Source organism: Capricornis sumatraensis, unplaced genomic scaffold (genome assembly GCF_032405125.1).
Source record: "Capricornis sumatraensis isolate serow.1 unplaced genomic scaffold, serow.2 scaffold3, whole genome shotgun sequence".
NCBI classification, from domain to species: Eukaryota; Metazoa; Chordata; class Mammalia; order Artiodactyla; family Bovidae; genus Capricornis; species Capricornis sumatraensis.
The window spans coordinates 372742-388906 of NW_027184614.1; positions in this window are offsets into that span (position 1 = coordinate 372742).

Sequence of the window (16165 nt, forward strand, 5' to 3'; positions counted from 1 at the left end):
GGCTCTATTAGAGGCAATGGGAGGGCAACTGCAGGGCTCCTCCAGCGGTTGCTTGACCGCCCAAACTCAGCACAGCACGGAGAGCCCAAGGCTCACAGGGCCTCTGGCTGTGGTCTGCAGCCCCACACACGCTGAGGCTGACTCGGTGAGCGCCCAGAAGGTGCCTGACAGACGTCATTTCCCTAGTGCTCTCCTCCCCAGCAGAGCCGTGTGCAGGTGGTTGGGGCCTGGCCCTGCGTGTCTGGGCTCCCGTTCACAGCCCCAGCTCAGGGAAGCAGCTCCTCAGCCAAGACCTGTAGGAGGCGCGGGGCGCCCCCACCTGGAAGCCTAGTGCACAGCATGAGGGAAGCGAGCCTCCTTGGGAGAAGAGGAGGCAGCCCAGATGCGTGGGGCTGCAATCACTGCTTGGGCGGAGCCGAGTGCGCCTCCAGTACGGCAGAGCTCCAGCTCTGCTCAGAGGCCCGATCTGGCAGAGGGCTGGCGTGAGGCTGCTCTGCCCTGGGCGAGCCTTGCCCAGACTTGCCTCGCGGCTAGGCTTCCAGTCCAGAAAGGAGCGGGCTGCGCGAGACTGGGAGATGCTACTGGCGCCTTCCTGGCCTCAGCTCCACTCCTGCCTTGCCTTTGCACCTAGTCCCCAGGCGTTCTTGTGGAGGGCTTAGTTGCCGGTGGGTTGCACACTGCCAAGCGCTCCAGCTTGAGGGCTCTAGTAGAGGCAAAGTTAGGACAACTGGAAGTCTATTCTTACGGTTGCTTGACCGCCCAGACTCAGCACAGCACGGAGAGCACAAGGCTCACAGGGCCTCTGGCTGTGGTCTGCAGCCCCACACACGCGGAGGCTGACTCGGTGAGCGCCCAGAAGGTGCCTGACAGACGTCTTTTCCCTAGTGCTCTCCTCCCCAGCAGAGACGTGTGCAGGTGGTTGGGGCCTGCCCCTGCGTGTCTGGGCTCCCGTCCACAGCCCCAGCTCAGGGAAGCAGCTCCTGAGCCAAGACCTGTGGAGGGCGCAGGGGGCCCCGCCTGGAAGCCTAGTTTACAGCATGCGGGAAGTGAGCCTCCTCGGGAGAAGAGAAGGCAGCCCTGCTGTGTGCGGCTGCATTCGGTGCTTTGGCGGAGCCGAGTGCGCCTCCAGTACGGCAGAGCTCCAGCTCTGCTCAGAGGCCCGATCTGGCAGAGTTGCTGGCGTGAGGCTGCTCTGCCCTGGGCAAGCCTTGCCCAGACTTGCCTCGCGGCTAGGCTTCCAGTCGAGAAAGGAGCGGGCTGCGCGAGACTGGGAGATGCTACTGGCGCCTTCCTGGCCTCAGCACCACTCCTGCCTTACCTTTGCACCTAGTCCTCAGGCATTCTTGTGGAGGGCTTAGTTGCCGGTGGGTTGCACACTGCCAAGCGCTCCAGCAGAGAGGGCTCTATTAGAGGCAATGGGAGGGCAACTGCAGGGCTCCTCCAGCGGTTGCTTGACCGCCCAGACTCAGCACAGCACGGAGAGCACAAGGCTCACAGGGCCTCTGGCTGTGGTCTGCAGCCCCACACACGCTGAGGCTGACTCGGTGAGCGCCCAGAAGTTGCCTGACAGACGTCTTTTCCCTAGTGCTCTCCTCCCCAGCAGAGACGTGTGCAGGTGGTTGGGGCCTGGCCCTGCGTGTCTGGGCTCCCGTCCACAGCCCCAGCTCAGGGAAGCAGCTCCTCAGCCAAGATCTGTAGGAGGCGCGGGGCGCCCCCGCCTGGAAGCCTTGTGCAAAGCATGAGGGAAGCAAGACTCCTTGGGAGAAGAGGAGGCAGCCCAGATGCGTGGGGCTGCAATCACTGCTTGGGCGGAGCCGAGTGCGCCTCCAGTACGGCAGAGCTCCAGCTCTGCTCAGAGGCCCGATCTGGCAGAGTGCTGGCGTGAGGATGCTTTGCCCTGGGCGAGCCTTGCCCAGACTTGCCTCGCGGCTAGTCTTCCAGTCCAGAAAGGAGCGGGCTGCGCGAGACTGGGAGATGCTACTGGCGCCTTCCTGGCCTCAGCTCCACTCCTGCCTTGCCTTTGCACCTAGTCCCCAGGCGTTCTTGTGGAGGGCTTAGTTGCCGGTGGGTTGCACACTGCCAAGCGCTCCAGCTTGAGGGCTCTAGTAGAGGCAAAGTGAGGGCAACTGGAAATCTATTCTTACGGTTTCTTGACCGCCCAGACTCAGCACAGCACGGAGAGCACAAGGCTCACAGGGCCCCTGTCTAGGGTCTGCAGCCCCACACAAGCGGAGGCTGACTCGGTGAGCGCCCAGAAGGTGCCTGACAGACGTCATTTCCCTAGTGCTCTCCTCCCCAGCAGAGACGTGTAAGGTGGTTGGGGCCTGCCCCTGCGTGTCTGGGCTCCCATCCACAGCCCCAGCTCAGGGAAGCAGCTCCTCAGCCAAGACCTGTGGTGGGCGCAGGGGGCCCCGCCTGGAAGCCTAGTTTACAGCATGCGGGAAGCGAGCCTCCTCGGGAGAAGAGAAGGCAGCCCTGATGTGTGCGGCTGCATTCACTGCTTTGGCGGAGCCGAGTGCGCCTCCAGTACGGCAGAGCTCCAGCTCTGCTCAGAGGCCCGATCTGGCAGACTTGCTGGCGTGAGGCTGCTCTGCCATGGGCGAGCCTTGCCCAAACTTGCCTCGCGGCTAGGCTTCCAGTCCAGAAAGGAGCGGCTGCGCGAGACTGGGAGATGCTACTGGCCCCTTCCTGGCCTCAGCTCCACTCCTGCCTTGCCTTTGCACCTAGTCCCCAGGCGTTCTTGTGTAGGGCTTAGTTGCCAGTGGGTTGCACACTGCCAAGCGCTCCAGCTTGAGGGCTCTAGTAGAGGCAAAGTGAGGGCAACTGAAAGTCTATTCTTACGGTTGCTTGACCGCCCAGACTCAGCACAGCACGGAGAGCACAAGGCTCACAGGGCCTCTGGCTGTGGTCTGCAGCCCCACACACGCGGAGGCTGACTCAGTGAGCGCCCAGAAGGTGCCTGACAGACGTCTTTTCCCTAGTGCTCTCCTCCCCAGCATAGACGTGTGCAGGTGGTTGGGTCCTGGCCCTGCGTGTCTGGGCTCCCGTCCACAGCCCCAGCTCAGGGAAGCAGCTCCTCAGCCAAGACCTGTAGGAGGCGCGGGGCGCCCCCGCCTGGAAGCCTTGTGCACAGCATGAGGGAAGCGAGCCTCCTTGGGAGAAGAGGAGGCAGCCCAGATGCGTGGGGCTGCAATCACTGCTTGGGCGGAGCCGAGTGCGCCTCCAGTACGGCAGAGCTCCAGCTCTGCTCAGAGGCCCGATCTGGCAGAGTGCTGGCGTGAGGCTGCTCTGCCCTGGGCGAGCCTTGCCCAGACTTGCCTCGCGGCTAGGCTTCCAGTCCTGAAAAGAGTGGGCTGCGCGAGACTGGGAGATGCTACTGGCGCCTTCCTGGCCTCAGCTCCACTCCTGCCTTGCCTTTGCACCTAGTCCCCAGGCGTTCTTGTGGAGGGCTTAGTTGCCGGTGGGTTGCACACTGCCAAGCGCTCCAGCTTGAGGGCTCTAGTAGAGGCAAAGTGAGGGCAACTGGAAGTCTATTCTTATGGTTGCTTGACCGCCCAGACTCAGCACAGCACGGAGAGCACAAGGCTCACAGGGCCCCTGGCTGGGGTCTGCAGCCCCACACACGCTGAGTCTGACTCGGTGATCGCCCAGAAGGTGCCTGACAGACGTCATTTCCCTAGTGCTCTCCTCCCCAGCAGAGACGTGTGCAGTTGGTTGGGGCCTGCCCCTGCGTGTCTGGGCTCCCGTCCACAGCCCCAGCTCAGGGAAGCAGCTCCTGAGCCAAGACCTGTAGGAGGCGCGGGGCGCCCCCGCCTGGAAGCCTAGTGCACAGCATGAGGGAAGCGAGCCTCCTTGGGAGAAGAGGAGGCAGCCCAGATGCGTGGGGCTGCAATCACTGCTTGGGCGGAGCCTAGTGCGCCTCCAGTACGGCAGAGCTCCAGCTCTGCTCAGAGGCCCGATCTGGCAGAGGGCTGGCGTGAGGCTGCTCTGCCCTGGGCGAGCCTTGCCCAGACTTGCCTCGCGGCTAGGCTTCTAGTCCAGAAAGGAGCGGGCTGCGCGAGACTGGGAGATGCTACCGGCGCCTTCCTGGCCTCAGCTCCACTTCTGCCTTGCCTTTGCACCTAGTCCCCAGGCGTTCTTGTGGAGGGCTTAGTTGCCGGTGGGTTGCACACTGCTAAGCGCTCCAGCTTGAGGGCTCTAGTAGAGGCAAAGTGAGGGCAACTGAAAGTCTATACTTACGGTTGCTTGACCGCCCAGACTCAGCACAGCACGGAGAGCACAAGGCTCACAGGGCCCCTGGCTGGGGTCTGCAGCCCCACACACACGGAGGCTGACTCGGTGAGCGCCCAGAAAGTGCCTGACAGACGTCATTTCCCTAGTTCTCTCCTCCCAATCAGAGACGTGTGCAGGTGGTTGGGGCCTGCCCCTGCGTGTCTGGGCTCCCGTCCACAGCCCCAGCTCAGGGAAGCAGCTCCTGAGCCAAGACCTGTGGGAGGCGCAGGGGGCCCCGCCTGGAAGCCTAGTTTCCAGCATGCGGGAAGCGAGCCTCCTCGGGAGAACAGAAGGCAGCCCTGCTGTGTGCGGCTGCATTCACTGCTTTGGCGGAGCCGAGTGCGCCTCCAGTACGGCAGAGCTCCAGCTCTGCTCAGAGGCCCGATCTGGCAGAGTTGCTGGCGTGAGGCTGCTCTGCCATGGGCGAGCCTTGCCCAAACTTGCCTCGCGGCTAGGCTTCCAGTCCAGAAAGGAGCGGGCTGCGCGAGACTGGGAGATGCTACTGGCGCCTTCCTGGCCTCAGCTCCACTCCTGCCTTGCCTTTGCACCTAGTCCCCAGGCGTTCTTGTGGAGGGCTTAGTTGCCGGTGGGTTGCACACTGCCAAGCGCTCCAGCTTGAGGGCTCTAGTAGAGGCAAAGTGAGGGCAACTGGAAGTCTATTCTTATGGTTGCTTGACCGCCCAGACTCAGCACAGCACGGAGAGCACAAGGCTCACAGGGCCCCTGGCTGGGGTCTGCAGCCCCACACACGCGGAGGCTGACTCGGTGAGCGCCCAGAAGGTGCCTGACAGACGTCATTTCCCTAGTGCTCTCTTCCCCAGCAGAGACGTGTGCAGGTGGTTGGGGCCTGCCCCTGCGTGTCTGGGCTCCCGTCCACAGCCCCAGCTCAGGGAAGCAGCTCCTGAGCCAAGACCTGTGGAGGGCGCAGGGGGCTCCGCCTGAAAGCCTAGTTTACAGCATGCGGGAAGTGAGCCTCCTCGGGAGAAGAGAAGGCAGCCCTGCTGTGTGCGGCTGCATTCACTGCTTTGGCGGAGCCGAGTGCACCTCCAGTACGGCAGAGCTCCAGCTCTGCTCAGAGGCCCGATCTGGCAGAGTTGCTGGCGTGAGGCTGCTCTGCCCTGGGCGAGCCTTGCCCAGACTTGCCTCGCGGCTAGGCTTCCAGTCCAGAAAGGAGCGGGCTGCGCGAGACTGGGAGATGCTACTGGCGCCTTCCTGGCCTCAGCACCACTCCTGCCTTACCTTTGCACCTAGTCCTCAGGCGTTCTTGTGGAGGGCTTAGTTTCCGGTGGGTTGCACACTGCCAAGCGCTCCAGCAGAGAGGGCTCTATTAGAGGCAATGGGAGGGCAACTGCAGGGCTCCTCCAGCGGTTGCTTGACCGCCCAGACTCAGCACAGCACGGAGAGCACAAGGCTCACAGGGCCTCTGGCTGTGGTCTGCAGCCCCACACACGCTGAGGCTGACTCGGTGAGCGCCCAGAAGGTGCCTGACAGACGTCATTTCCCTAGTGCTCTCCTCCCCAGCAGAGACGTGTGCAGGTGGTTGGGGCCTGGCCCTGCGTGTCTGGGCTCCCGTCCACAGCCCCAGCTCAGGGAAGCAGCTCCTCAGCCAAGACCTGTAGGAGGCGCGGGGCGCCCCCGCCTGGAAGCCTTGTGCACAGCATGCGGGAAGCGAGCCTCCTTGGGAGAAGAGGAAGCAGCCCAGATGCGTGGGGCTGCAATCACTGCTTGGGCGGAGCCGAGTGCGCCTCCAGTACGGCAGAGCTCCAGCTCTGCTCAGAGGCCCGATCTGGCAGAGGGCTGGCGTGAGGCTGCTCTGCCCTGGGCGAGCCTTGCCCAGAATTGCCTCGCGGCTAGGCTTCCAGTCCAGAAAGGAGCGGGCTGCGCGAGACTGGGAGATGCTACTGGCGCCTTCCTGGCCTCAGCTCCACTCCTGCCTTGCCTTTGCACCTAGTCCCCAGGCGTTCTTGTGAAGGGCTTAGTTGCCAGTGGGTTGCACACTGCCAAGCTCTCCAGCTTGAGGGCTCTAGTAGAGGCAAAGTGAGGGCAACTGGAAGTCTATTCTTATGGTTGCTTGACCGCCCAGACTCAGCACAGCACGGAGAGCACAAGGCTCACAGGGCCCCTGGCTGGGGTCTGCAGCCCCACACACGCTGAGTCTGACTCGGTGATCGCCCAGAAGGTGCCTGACAGACGTCATTTCCCTAGTGCTCTCCTCCCCAGCAGAGACGTGTGCAGTTGGTTGGGGCCTGCCCCTGCGTGTCTGGGCTCCCGTCCACAGCCCCAGCTCAGGGAAGCAGCTCCTGAGCCAAGACCTGTAGGAGGCGCGGGGCGCCCCCGCCTGGAAGCCTAGTGCACAGCATGAGGGAAGCGAGCCTCCTTGGGAGAAGAGGAGGCAGCCCAGATGCGTGGGGCTGCAATCACTGCTTGGGCGGAGCCTAGTGCGCCTCCAGTACGGCAGAGCTCCAGCTCTGCTCAGAGGCCCGATCTGGCAGAGGGCTGGCGTGAGGCTGCTCTGCCCTGGGCGAGCCTTGCCCAGACTTGCCTCGCGGCTAGGCTTCTAGTCCAGAAAGGAGCAGGCTGCGCGAGACTGGGAGATGCTACCGGCGCCTTCCTGGCCTCAGCTCCACTTCTGCCTTGCCTTTGCACCTAGTCCCCAGGCGTTCTTGTGGAGGGCTTAGTTGCCGGTGGGTTGCACACTGCTAAGCGCTCCAGCTTGAGGGCTCTAGTAGAGGCAAAGTGAGGGCAACTGAAAGTCTATACTTACGGTTGCTTGACCGCCCAGACTCAGCACAGCACGGAGAGCACAAGGCTCACAGGGCCCCTGGCTGGGGTCTGCAGCCCCACACACACGGAGGCTGACTCGGTGAGCGCCCAGAAAGTGCCTGACAGACGTCATTTCCCTAGTTCTCTCCTCCCAAGCAGAGACGTGTGCAGGTGGTTGGGGCCTGCCCCTGCGTGTCTGGGCTCCCGTCCACAGCCCCAGCTCAGGGAAGCAGCTCCTGAGCCAAGACCTGTGGGAGGCGCAGGGGGCCCCGCCTGGAAGCCTAGTTTCCAGCATGCGGGAAGCGAGCCTCCTCGGGAGAACAGAAGGCAGCCCTGCTGTGTGCGGCTGCATTCACTGCTTTGGCGGAGCCGAGTGCGCCTCCAGTACGGCAGAGCTCCAGCTCTGCTCAGAGGCCCGATCTGGCAGAGTTGCTGGCGTGAGGCTGCTCTGCCATGGGCGAGCCTTGCCCAAACTTGCCTCGCGGCTAGGCTTCCAGTCCAGAAAGGAGCGGGCTGCGCGAGACTGGGAGATGCTACTGGCGCCTTCCTGGCCTCAGCTCCACTCCTGCCTTGCCTTTGCACCTAGTCCCCAGGCGTTCTTGTGGAGGGCTTAGTTGCCGGTGGGTTGCACACTGCCAAGCGCTCCAGCTTGAGGGCTCTAGTAGAGGCAAAGTGAGGGCAACTGGAAGTCTATTCTTATGGTTGCTTGACCGCCCAGACTCAGCACAGCACGGAGAGCACAAGGCTCACAGGGCCCCTGGCTGGGGTCTGCAGCCCCACACACGCGGAGGCTGACTCGGTGAGCGCCCAGAAGGTGCCTGACAGACGTCATTTCCCTAGTGCTCTCTTCCCCAGCAGAGACGTGTGCAGGTGGTTGGGGCCTGCCCCTGCGTGTCTGGGCTCCCGTCCACAGCCCCAGCTCAGGGAAGCAGCTCCTGAGCCAAGACCTGTGGAGGGCGCAGGGGGCTCCGCCTGAAAGCCTAGTTTACAGCATGCGGGAAGTGAGCCTCCTCGGGAGAAGAGAAGGCAGCCCTGCTGTGTGCGGCTGCATTCACTGCTTTGGCGGAGCCGAGTGCACCTCCAGTACGGCAGAGCTCCAGCTCTGCTCAGAGGCCCGATCTGGCAGAGTTGCTGGCGTGAGGCTGCTCTGCCCTGGGCGAGCCTTGCCCAGACTTGCCTCGCGGCTAGGCTTCCAGTCCAGAAAGGAGCGGGCTGCGCGAGACTGGGAGATGCTACTGGCGCCTTCCTGGCCTCAACACCACTCCTGCCTTACCTTTGCACCTAGTCCTCAGGCGTTCTTGTGGAGGGCTTAGTTTCCGGTGGGTTGCACACTGCCAAGCGCTCCAGCAGAGAGGGCTCTATTAGAGGCAATGGGAGGGCAACTGCAGGGCTCCTCCAGCGGTTGCTTGACCGCCCAGACTCAGCACAGCACGGAGAGCACAAGGCTCACAGGGCCTCTGGCTGTGGTCTGCAGCCCCACACACGCTGAGGCTGACTCGGTGAGCGCCCAGAAGGTGCCTGACAGACGTCATTTCCCTAGTGCTCTCCTCCCCAGCAGAGACGTGTGCAGGTGGTTGGGGCCTGGCCCTGCGTGTCTGGGCTCCCGTCCACAGCCCCAGCTCAGGGAAGCAGCTCCTCAGCCAAGACCTGTAGGAGGCGCGGGGCGCCCCCGCCTGGAAGCCTTGTGCACAGCATGAGGGAAGCGAGCCTCCTTGGGAGAAGAGGAGGCAGCCCAGATGCGTGGGGCTGCAATCACTGCTTGGGCGGAGCCGAGTGCGCCTCCAGTACGGCAGAGCTCCAGCTCTGCTCAGAGGCCCGATCTGGCAGAGGGCTGGCGTGAGGCTGCTCTGCCATGGGCGAGCCTTGCCCAGACTTGCCTCGCGGCTAGGCTTCTAGTCCAGAAAGGAGCGGGCTGCGCGAGACTGGGAGATGCTACTGGCGCCTTCCTGGCCTCAGCTCCACTCCTGACTTGCCTTTGCACCAAGTCCCCAGGCGTTCTTGTGGAGGGCTTAGTTGCCGGTGGGTTGCACACTGCCAAGCGCTCCAGCTTGAGGGCTCTAGTAGAGGCAAAGTGAGGGCAACTGAAAGTCTATTCTTACGGTTGCTTGACCGCCCAGACTCAGCACAGCACGGAGAGCACAAGGCTCACAGGGCCCCTAGCTGGGGTCTGCAGCCCCACACACGCGGAGGCTGACTCGGTGAGCGCCCAGAAGTTGCCTGACAGACGTCATTTCCCTAGTGCTCTCCTCATCAGCAAAGACGTGTGCAGGTGGTTGGGGCCTGCCCCTGCGTGTCTGGGCTCCCGTCCACAGCCCCAGCTCAGGGAAGCAGCTCCTGAGCCAAGACCTGTGGGAGGCGCAGGGGGCCCCGCCTGGAAGCCTAGTTTCCAGCATGCGGGAAGCGTGCCTCCTCGGGAGAAGAGAAGGCAGTCCTGCTGTGTGCGGCTGCATTCACTGCTTTGGCGGAGCCGAGTGCGCCTCCAGTACGGCAGAGCTCCAGCTCTGCTCAGAGGCCCGATCTGGCAGAGTTGCTGGCGTGAGGCTGCTCTGCCCTGGGCGAGCCTTGCCCAAACTTGCCTCGCGGCTAGGCTTCCAGTCCAGAAAGGAGCGGGCTGCGCGAGACTGGGAGATGCTACTGGCGCCTTCCTGGCCTCAGCACCACTCCTGCCTTGCCTTTGCACCTAGTCCCCAGGCGTTCTTGTGGAGGGCTTAGTTGCCGGTGGGTTGCACACTTCCAAGAGCTCCAGCTTGAGGGCTCTATAAGAGGCAAAGTGAGGGCAACTGGAAGTCTATTCTTACGGTTGCTTGACCGCCCAGACTCAGCACAGCACGGAGAACACAAGGCTCTCAGGGTCCCTGGCTGGGGTCTACAGACCCACACACGCGGAGGCTGACTCGGTGAGCGCCCAGAAAGTGCCTGATAGACGTCATTTCCCTAGTGCTCTCCTCCCCAGCAGAGACGTGTGCAGGTGGTTGAGTCTTGGCCCTGTGTGTCTGGGCTCCCGTCCACAGCCCCAGCTCAGGGAAGCAGCTCCTGAGCCAAGACCTGTGGGAGGTGCAGGGGCCCCGCCTGGAAGACTAGTTTACAGAATGCGGGAAGCGAGTCTCCTCGAGAAAAGAGGAGCCAGCCCAGCTGCGTGCGGTTGCAATCACTGCTTTGGCGGAGCCGAGTGCCCCTCCAGTACGGCAGAGCTCCAGCTCTGCTCAGAGGCCCGATCTGGCAGAGTTGCTGGCGTGAGGCTGCTCTGCCCAGGCCGAGCTTTGTCCAGAATTGCCTCGCGGCTAGGCTTCCAGTCCAGGAAGGAGCAGGCTGTGCGAGACTGAGAGATGCTACTGGCGCCTTCCTGGCCTCAGCTCCACTCCTGCCTTGCCTTTGCACCTAGTCCCCAGGCGTTCTTGTGAAAGGCTAAGTTGCCGGTGGGTTGCACACTGCCAAGCGCTCCAGCCGTGAAGGCTCTATTACAGGCAAAGGGAGGGCTACTGCAAGTCGCCTCTTGCGTTTGCTTGACCGCCCAGACTCAGCACAGCACGGCAAGTACAAGGCTCACAGGGCCCCTGGCTGGGGTCTGCAGCCCCACACACCGGAGGGGAACTCCGGGGACGCCCAGAAGGTGCCTGACAGACGTCATTTCCCTAGTGCTCTCCTCCCCAGCAGAGACATGTGCAGGTGGTTGGGGCCTGCCCCTGCGTGTCTGGGCTCCCGTCCACAGCCTCAGCTCAGGGAAGCAGCTCCTGAGTCAAGACCTGTGGGAGGCGCGGGGGGCCCCACCTGGAAGCCTAGTTTACAGCATGTGGGAAGCGAGCCTCCTCTGGAGAAGAGAAGGCAGCCTGGCTGCGTGCGGCGGCATTCACTGCTTTGGCGGAGCCGAGTGCGCCTCCAGTACGGCCTAGCTCCAGCTGTGCGCAGAGGCCCGATCTGGCAGTGTTGCTGGCGTGAGGCTGCTCTGCCCTGGGCGAGCCTTGCCCAGACTTGCCTCACTTTAGGCTTCCAGTCCAGATAGGAGCGGGCTGAGTGAGACTGGGAGATGCTACTAGCGCCTTCGTGGCCTCAGCTCCACTCCTGCCTTGCCTTTGCACCTAGTCCCCAGGCGTTCTTGTGAAAGGCGTAGTTGCCAGTGGGTTGCACACTGCCAAGCGCTCCAGCAGTGAGGGCTCTATTAGAGGCAATGGGAGGGCAACTGCAGGGCTCCTCCAGCGGTTGCTTGACCGCCCAGACTCAGCACAGCACGGAGAGCACAAGGCTCACAGGGCCCCTGGCTGGGGTCTGCAGTCCCACACACGCGGAGGCTGACTCGGTGAGCGCCCAGAAGGTGCCTGACAGACGTCATTTCCCTAGTGCTCTCCTCCCCAGCAGAGACGTGTGAAGGTGGTTGGGGCCTGCCCCTGCGTGTCTGGGTTCCGTCCACAGCCCCAGCTCAGGGAAGCAGCTCCTCAGCCAAGACCTGTAGAAGGCGCGGGGCGCCCCCGCCTTGAAGCCTCGTGCACAGCATGCGGGAAGCGAGCCTCCTTGGGAGAATAGGAGGCAGCCCAGATGCGTGGGGCTGCAATCACTGCTTGGGCGGAGCCGAGTGCGCCTCCAGTACGGCAGAGCTCCAGCTCTGCTCAGAGGCCCGATCTGGCAGAGTTGCTGGCGTGAGGCTGCTCTGCCCTGGGCGAGCCTTGCCCAGACTTGCCTCGCGGCTAGGCTACCAGTCCAGAAAAGAGCGGGCTGCGCGAGACTGGGAGATGCTACTGGCGCCTTCTTGGCCTCAGCTCCACTCCTGCCTTGCCTTTGCACCTAGTCCCCAGGCGTTCTTGTGGAGGGCTTAGTTGCCGGTGGGTTGCACACTGCCAAGCGCTCCAGCTTGAGGGCTCTAGTAGAGGCAAAGTGAGGGCAACTGGAAGTCTATTCTTATGGTTGCTTGACCGCCCAGACTCAGCACAGCACGGAGAGCACAAGGCTCACAGGGCCCCTGGCTGGGGTCTGCAGCCCCACACACGCGGAGGCTGACTCGGTGAGCGCCCAGAAGGTGCCTGACAGACGTCATTTCCCTAGTGCTCTCTTCCCCAGCAGAGACGTGTGCAGGTGGTTGGGGCCTGCCCCTGCGTGTCTGGGCTCCCGTCCACAGCCCCAGCTCAGGGAAGCAGCTCCTGAGCCAAGACCTGTGGAGGGCGCAGGGGGCTCCGCCTGAAAGCCTAGTTTACAGCATGCGGGAAGTGAGCCTCCTCGGGCGAAGAGAAGGCAGCCCTGCTGTGTGCGGCTGCATTCACTGCTTTGGCGGAGCCGAGTGCACCTCCAGTACGGCAGAGCTCCAGCTCTGCTCAGAGGCCCGATCTGGCAGAGTTGCTGGCGTGAGGCTGCTCTGCCCTGGGCGAGCCTTGCCCAGACTTGCCTCGCGGCTAGGCTTCCAGTCCAGAAAGGAGCGGGCTGCGCGAGACTGGGAGATGCTACTGGCGCCTTCCTGGCCTCAACACCACTCCTGCCTTACCTTTGCACCTAGTCCTCAGGCGTTCTTGTGGAGGGCTTAGTTTCCGGTGGATTGCACACTGCCAAGCGCTCCAGCAGAGAGGGCTCTATTAGAGGCAATGGGAGGGCAACTGCAGGGCTCCTCCAGCGGTTGCTTGACCGCCCAGACTCAGCACAGCACGGAGAGCACAAGGCTCACAGGGCCTCTGGCTGTGGTCTGCAGCCCCACACACGCTGAGGCTGACTCGGTGAGCGCCCAGAAGGTGCCTGACAGACGTCATTTCCCTAGTGCTCTCCTCCCCAGCAGAGACGTGTGCAGGTGGTTGGGGCCTGGCCCTGCGTGTCTGGGCTCCCGTCCACAGCCCCAGCTCAGGGAAGCAGCTCCTCAGCCAAGACCTGTAGGAGGCGCGGGGCGCCCCCGCCTGGAATCCTTGTGCACAGCATGAGGGAAGCGAGCCTCCTTGGGAGAAGAGGAGGCAGCCCAGATGCGTGGGGCTGCAATCACTGCTTGGGCGGAGCCGAGTGCGCCTCCAGTACGGCAGAGCTCCAGCTCTGCTCAGAGGCCCGATCTGGCAGAGGGCTGGCGTGAGGCTGCTCTGCCCTGGGCGAGCCTTGCCCAGACTTGCCTCGCGGCTAGGCTTCTAGTCCAGAAAGGAGCGGGCTGCGCGAGACTGGGAGATGCTACTGGCGCCTTCCTGGCCTCAGCTCCACTCCTGCCTTGCCTTTGCACCTAGTCCCCAGGCGTTCTTGTGGAGGGCTTAGTTGCCGGTGGGTTGCACACTGCCAAGCGCTCCAGCTTGAGGGCTCTAGTAGAGGCAAAGTGAGGGCAACTGAAAGTCTATTCTTACGGTTGCTTGACCGCCCAGACTCAGCACAGCACGGAGAGCACAAGGCTCACAGGGCCCCTAGCTGGGGTCTGCAGCCCCACACACGCGGAGGCTGACTCGGTGAGCGCCCAGAAGTTGCCTGACAGACGTCATTTCCCTAGTGCTCTCCTCATCAGCAAAGACGTGTGCAGGTGGTTGGGGCCTGCCCCTGCGTGTCTGGGCTCCCGTCCACAGCCCCAGCTCAGGGAAGCAGCTCCTGAGCCAAGACCTGTGGGAGGCGCAAGGGGCCCCGCCTGGAAGCCTAGTTTCCAGCATGCGGGAAGCGTGCCTCCTCGGGAGAAGAGAAGGCAGTCCTGCTGTGTGCGGCTGCATTCACTGCTTTGGCGGAGCCGAGTGCGCCTCCAGTACGGCAGAGCTCCAGCTCTGCTCAGAGGCCCGATCTGGCAGAGTTGCTGGCGTGAGGCTGCTCTGCCATGTGCGAGCCTTGCCCAAACTTGCCTCGCGGCTAGGCTTCCAGTCCAGAAAGGAGCGGGCTGCGCGAGACTGGGAGATGCTACTGGCGCCTTCCTGGCCTCAGCACCACTCCTGCCTTGCCTTTGCACCTAGTCCCCAGGCGTTCTTGTGTAGGGCTTAGTTGCCGGTGGGTTGCACACTGCCAAGCGCTCCAGCAGAGAGGGCTCTATTAGAGGCAATGGGAGGGCAACTGCAGGGCTCCTCCAGCGGTTGCTTGACCGCCCAGACTCAGCACAGCACGGAGAGCACAAGGCTCACAGGGCCTCTGGCTGTGGTCTGCAGCCCCACACACGCGGAGGCTGACTCGGTGAGCGCCCAGAAGGTGCCTGACAGACGTCTTTTCCCTAGTGCTCTCCTCCCCAGCAGAGACGTGTGCAGGTGGTTGGGGCCTGCCCCTGCGTGTCTGGGCTCCCGTCCACAGCCCCAGCTCAGGGAAGCAGCTCCTCAGCCAAGACCTGTAGGAGGCGCGGGGCGCCCCCGCCTGGAAGCCTTGTGCACAGCATGAGGGAAGCGAACCTCCTTGGGAGAAGAGGAAGCAGCCCAGATGCGTGGGGCTGCAATCACTGCTTTGGCGGAGCCGAGTGCGCCTCCAGTACGGCAGAGCTCCAGCTCTGCTCATAGGCCCGATATGGCAGAGGGCTGGCGTGAGGCTGCTCTGCCATGGGCGAGCCTTGCCCAGACTTGCCTCGCGGCTAGGCTTCCAGTCCAGAAAGGAGCGGGCTGCGCGAGACTGGGAGATGCTACTGGCGCCTTCCTGGCCTCAGCTCCACTCCTGCCTTGCCTTTGCACCTAGTCCCCAGGCGTTCTTGTGGAGGGCTTAGTTGCCGGTGGGTTGCACACTGCCAAGCGCTCCAGCTTGAGGGCTCTAGTAGAGGCAAAGTGAGGGCAACTGGAAGTCTATTCTTATGGTTGCTTGACCGCCCAGACTCAGCACAGCACGGAGAGCACAAGGCTCACAGGGCCCCTGGCTGGGGTCTGCAGCCCCACACACGCGGAGGCTGACTCGGTGAGCCCCCAGAAGGTGCCTGACAGACGTCATGTCCCTAGTGCTCTCCTCCCCAGCAGAGACGTGTGCAGGTGGTTTGGGCCTGCCCCTGCGTGTCTGGGCTCCCGTCCACAGCCCCAGCTCAGGGAAGCAGCTCCTGAGCCAAGACCTGTGGGAGGTGCAGTGGGCCCCGCCTGGAAGCCTAGTTTACAGCATGCGGGAAGCAAGCCTCCTCGGGAGAAGAGAAGGCAGCCCTGCTGAGTGCGGATGCATTCACTGCTTTGGCGGAGCTGAGTTCGCCTCCAGTACGGCAGAGCTCCAGCTCTGCTCAGAGGCCCGAACTGGCAGAGTTGCTGGCGTGAGGCTATTCGGCCCTGGGCGAGCCTTGCCCAGACTTGCCTCGCGGCTAGGCTTCCAGTCCAGGAAGGAGCAGGCTGTGCGAGACTGGGAGATGCTACTGGCGCTTTCCTGGCCTCAGCTCCACTCCTGCCTTGCCTTTGCACCTCATTCCCAGGCGTTCTTTTGGAGGGCTTAGTTGCCGGTGGGTTGCACACCGTCAAGCGCTCCAGCTAGAGGGCTCTATTAGAGGCAAAGTGAGGGCAACTGGAAGTCTATTCTTACGGTTGCTTGACCGCCCAGACTCAGCACAGCACGGAGAGCACAAGGCTCACAGGGCCCCTGGCTGGGGTCTGCAGTCCCACACACGCGGAGGCTGACTCGGTGAGCGCCCAGAAGGTGCCTGACAGACGTCATTTCCCTAGTGCTCTCCTCCCCAGCAGAGACGTGTGCAGGTGGTTGGGGCCTGCCCCTGCGTGTCTGGGCTCCCGTCCACACCCCCAGCTCAGGGAAGCAGCTCCTGAGCCAAGACCTGTGGGAGGCGCAGGGGGCGCCGCCTGGAAGCCTAGTTTACAGCATGCAGGAAGCGAGCCCCCTCGGGAGAAGAGAAGGCAGCCCTGCTGTGTGCGGCTGCATTCACTGCTTTGGCGGACCCGAGTGTGTCTCCAGTATGGCAGATATCCAGCTCTGCTCAGAGGCCCGATCTGGCAGAGTGCTGGCGTGAGGCTGCTCTTCCCTGGGCGAGCCTTGCCCAGACTTACCTCGAGGCTCGGCTTCCAGTCCAGAAAGGAGCGGGCTGCGCGAGACTGGGAGATGCTTCTGGCGCCTTCCTGGCCTCAGCTCCACTCCTGCCTTGCCTTTGCACCTAGTCCCCAGGCGTTCTTGTGGAGGGCTTAGTTGCCGGTGGGTTGCACACTTCCAAGAGCTCCAGCTTGAGGGCTCTATTAGAGGCAAAGTGAGGGCAACTGGAAGTCTATTCTTATGGTTGCTTGACCGCCCAGACTCAGCACAGCACGGAGAACAC